The sequence below is a fragment of the Schistocerca americana genome, chromosome X (assembly GCF_021461395.2).
Source record: "Schistocerca americana isolate TAMUIC-IGC-003095 chromosome X, iqSchAmer2.1, whole genome shotgun sequence".
NCBI classification, from domain to species: domain Eukaryota; kingdom Metazoa; phylum Arthropoda; class Insecta; order Orthoptera; family Acrididae; genus Schistocerca; species Schistocerca americana.
In genome coordinates this window covers 742,556,471-742,561,374 of record NC_060130.1, presented here as the reverse complement: position 1 = coordinate 742,561,374, position 4,904 = coordinate 742,556,471, and the positions used below count along the sequence as shown (strand labels likewise).

Here is a 4,904-nt window from a genome sequence, read left to right as displayed (position 1 = left end):
CTCGGCAGACCGGATGGTCACCCATTCAAGTGCTAGCCCAGCCCGACAGCGCTTAACTTCGCTGATCTGACGGGAACCGGTGTTACCACTGCGGCATGGCCGTTGGCTTACTTATTTCTACGGCGACGATTTCGACTGTGTAATACTGACTCTTCATAGAGATAGTTTGTTGGATGTAGTAAAACAGCATGTTCACTAGATAACTTAGAAAGTGGGACAGAGGATGACAAGGGTGTAGCTCTGAAGAACAAGATACCAGAATATGTAAAATCATTGCGACTTCTTTTAAAGACAGCTGTACCCACGAGTACTGCAGAACGTTCGTTTACTGCACTTCGAAGACCGAAAACTTACACCAGAGCCACCGTGAACCAAGACCGGTTAAATCATGTAGCATTATTGAACATCCATTCCGATCTCTCGCAAGGGAACTGAAACTGGAACCTCTAATCAACGAATTCATCAGCAAAACAACTGTCAAAAGCAGCACTTTCCAGTCTCCCTCTGTTCAGATGAGTGATCATGTTTTTTAAATTACTTTTGTAGCATTTACATTTACTATAATTATACGGGGGATAACATGGTGTAACAGAGTGTAACATGGTGAACATACTCCAAGATTTCCAAAAGTCGACATCTACGCGGGTGGTTATAATTAAAGTTCAACTACTCACGAAGTTCCATTGTGGGTTGTAATCATTGTATGGCAGTGAAACCTGTTAGATATGCCAATGCACTAATGCAGAACCGATTTACGCCGAAAAAAAAAAATAGTCCCAATTTTGGCTAGCAGGTGCAAATCTGGCGTTTTACAGCATCTCGTCAACGTCTCCGGTGCTCAAATTGAACCAACTGTGTAAAATTAGGGGTTCAAAAATGGTTCAAATGGCTCTGAGCACTATGGGACTCAACATCTGAGGGCCTTAGTCGCCTAGACTTAGAACTACTTAAACATAACTAACCTAAGGACATCACACACATCCATGCCCGAGGCAGGATTCTAACCTGCGACCGTAGCAGTCACGCGGTCCCGGACTGAAGTGCCTAGAACCGCACGGCCACCACGGCCGGCAAAATTAGGAGGTGGTGACAAGCATAATTCATCAGATATTCAAGAAAAGATGCGAATTTTACTTTTTGAGGCAGAGGATAAAAAAGTAAGTAGCTTTAAAAGCAGATATCTGCCGAAACAATTCACATCTTGTAAAAATATAACAGTTTAAATTAGGCAAAGAATATAGTAATTACCTCACTTCTTTCTACGGTGACGATTTCAAAAAATGGTTCAAATGGCTCTAAGCACTATGGGACGTAACACCTGAGATCATCAGTCCCCTAGATTTAGAACTACTTAAACCTAACTAACCTAAGGACATCTTACACATTCATGCCCGAGGCAGGATTCGAACCTGTCACTGCAGCAGCAGTGCGGTTCCGGACTGAAGCGCCTGGAACCGCTCGGTGACAGCGGCAGGCGGTGACGATTTCGACTGCGGCAATTAATAATAAAACCAGCATTATGCCTTTTTCGCTTGTTCAATGTTTTCTGCCCACGTTCCGTTCTTAATTCGTTATATATGGAAACAGTTCAATACGTCATTCTTCAATTCACAGCGCCAGATTTACACTACTGGCCATTAAAATTGTTACACCACGAAGATGACGTGCTAAAGACGCGAAATTTAACCGACAGGAAGAAGATGCTGTGATATGCAAATGATTAGCTTTTCAGAGCATTCACACAACGTTGGCGCCGGTGGCGACACCTACAACGTGCTGACATGAGGAAAGTTTCCAACCGATTTCTCATACACAAGCAGCAGTTGACCGGCATTGCCAGGTGAAACGTTGTTGTGATGCCTCGTGTAAGGAGGAGAAATGCGTACCATCAAGTTTCCGGCTTTGATAAAGGTCAGATTGTAGCCTATCGCGAGTGGGGTTTATCGTATCGCGACATTGCTGCTCGCGTTGGTCGAGATACACTGACTGTGAGCAGAATATGGAATCGGTGGTTTCAGGAGGGTAATAAGGAACGCCGTGCTAGATCCCAACAGTCACGTATCACTAGCAATCGAGATGACAGGCATCTTATCCGCATGGCTGTAACAGATCGTGGAGCCGCGCCTCGATCCCTGAATCAACAGATGGGGACGTTTGCAAGACAAGAACTATCTGCACGAACAGTTCTACGATGTTTGCAGCAGCATGGACTATCAGCTCGGAGACCATGGCTGCGGTTACCCTTGATGCTGCATCACAGACAGGAGCGCCTGCGATGGTGTACTCAACGACGAAGCTGGGTGCACGAATGGCAAAACGTCATTTTTTCGGATGAATCCAGGTTCTGTTTACAGCATCATGATGGTCGCATCCGTGTTTGGCGACATCGCGGTGAACGCACATTGGAAGCGTGTATTCGTCATCGCCATACTGGCTTATCACCCGGCGTGATGGTATGGGGTGCCATTGGTTACACGTCTCGGTCACCTCTTGTTCGTATTGACGGCACTTTGAACAGTGGACGTTACATTTCAGCTGTGTTACGACCCGTGGCTCTACCCTTCATTCGATCCCTGCGAAACCCTACATTTCAGCAGGATAATGCACGACCGCATGTTGCAGATCCTGTACGGGCCTTTCTGGATACAGGAAATGTTCGACTGCTGCCGTGGCCAGCACATTCTCCAGATCTCTCACCAACTGAAAACGTCTGGTCAATGGTGGCCGAGCAATTGGCTCGTCACAATACGGCAGTCACTACTCTTGATGAACTGTGGTATAGTGTTGAAGCTGCATGGGCAGCTGTACCTGTACACGCCATCCAAGCTCTGTTTGACTCAATTCCCAGGCGTATCAAGGCCGTTATTGCGGCCAGAGGTGGTAGTTCTGAGTACTGCTTTCTCAGGATCTATGCACCAAACTGCGTGACAAAAGTAATCACATGTCAATTCTAGTGTAATATATTTGTCCAATGAATACCCGTTTATCATCTGCATTTCTTCTTGGCGTAGCAGTTTTAATGGCCAGTGGTGTAAACATCATATCCAAAACTGGAACTATCTTTTTTCTGCTTAAATCGGCTCTATATTAACGCATTAGAATATCTACCGAGTTACGCTGCCAATAAATAAGTACAGACCTCAATGGACCCCTTTAAGTAGCTGTACTTTAATCATATCCACTCGTATACTGGTATATGGCAGTTTATTTCCTTCCATATGCAAAGATCAGAAAGAGACAGATACTTCACTTCTTACAACGAATGGAACTTGCGGTTTTTATATTTCTGGCACTAACGACATGTAAAGGGAGAAGTCGGGAAACCTGTTACCTCGGTCGCGAGGAGAATAACTCTGAATAACGGTTTCCGGGGAGAGAGTGGGTGGCTTGCCGCACGCTCGGGAGAGGGCCCTGTGAGCGCTGGACACAACAAATTAAACGAGATCTCAGAAATGTTTGCCAGGGCGTCTTTGCAACCCCTGTAACTATTATGTAGCAACAGCAGTCCTGGGAACTCTGAGGCTATTTTGGAAACGCGAAACGGAGGTGTGTCTGCAGCTAACAAACGCCGCACACAGCAAAGTTAAACCGATGTCAGAAACTTTTGTCACGACGCCTACGCGACCCCGGGATTTGTTATGGAACTATAGCGGCTTTTGGAGGCCCGGGGCTATTCTGCAAACACAGAGAGAAGTATTTTGGCAGCTGCTGAGTGTTACTTACGAATTAAATGTAAAAGTTGCGGTTGTCAGGCCTCAGTTGGAACAGGGAATTCATCTGCGAGGAAGAAAAAGGGGGGGGGGGCTGGTTAGCACGGAATTGAGTCTCCAATGAGAGCTCGTCGCTGTGGTTGTTTATGAGACAGCCAGTCAAAAGAGAACAGAGCCCAAGATACGTGTAACGGGTACAGGAGCTGCGAAAGCAGCAAAGGCAGTCGGTGTTGGTCCAGAGTCGGGGCTGCGAATGAAAGTGTGAAATGCTGACTGCAGCATAAGGAGTTTGATGAAGGCGAAATATCCTCGAAACTTCCTGGCAGATTAAAACTGTGTGCTGGACCGAGACTCGAACTCGGGACCTTTGCCTTTCGCGGGCAAGCGCTCTACCAACTGAGCTACCCAAGCAGGACTCACACCCCGTCCTCACAGCTTTACTTCTGCCAGTACCTCGTCTCCTACCTCCCAAACTTCACAGAAGCTCTCCTGCGTACAACAAAATTACGTTTAGATATAAAATGATGTGTTAAAGTGACAACGAAATTCACATTAACGTCATTTACTGGCAGATGACAAGCTACCTGTGCCCGATGAAGTACGCAGCGTCCTGCATAACTCTATAATGTAACATTGTGATAACGTCAACAACAAACAAAAACTGTTTTTTGGCGTAATTTTCGTAGATTAATTATTGCTTAATTTCACATTTTACAGATTTGAGTAAAGAAAACCCAGAAACTGTGGCACAAAGGTGCTGAAACATTTTTGGGTCTACATGAAAAAGCAGTGGTTTTGCATAACAGGCGTACCATATATCCAGTAATTTTATCTGCAAACACGGTTAATGCAAGAGCAGCAAAAGCAAATTATGAAAATGGTTTTAGTTTTACCTGTAACAGCAAAAATTACATTTCATATGCGGACACTGTCACGAAACAGCCGTATTTCACCTCCAGAATACGCACTATTCAGTGTAACAACAGAGGAGTAAGATGCCTATTCGCTACCACTTCCACACTTTTTAGGTAACGTTTCTTGAATTCTAACGTTTATTTTCTCTTTCGAAGTTTTCTCTTGGCGTAATGTTTGTCGCGTTAACTGCACCTCTTGATCGATACCACATCACTCCTCTTTTGTCCGCAGCTCGTGGTCGTGCGGTAGCGTTCTCGCTTCCCACGCCCGGGTTCCCGG

General features: G+C 45.5%; 1 non-coding gene across 1 annotated transcript; it reads right to left on the bottom strand.

Moving 5' to 3' along the window:
• Window positions 1-4,047: 4,047 nt before the first annotated feature.
• Window positions 4,048-4,122, bottom strand: Trnas-cga. Its single transcript has one exon. It is a non-coding gene; the product is annotated as a tRNA-Ser (tRNA).
• Between the last annotated feature and the right edge of the window lie 782 nt (window positions 4,123-4,904).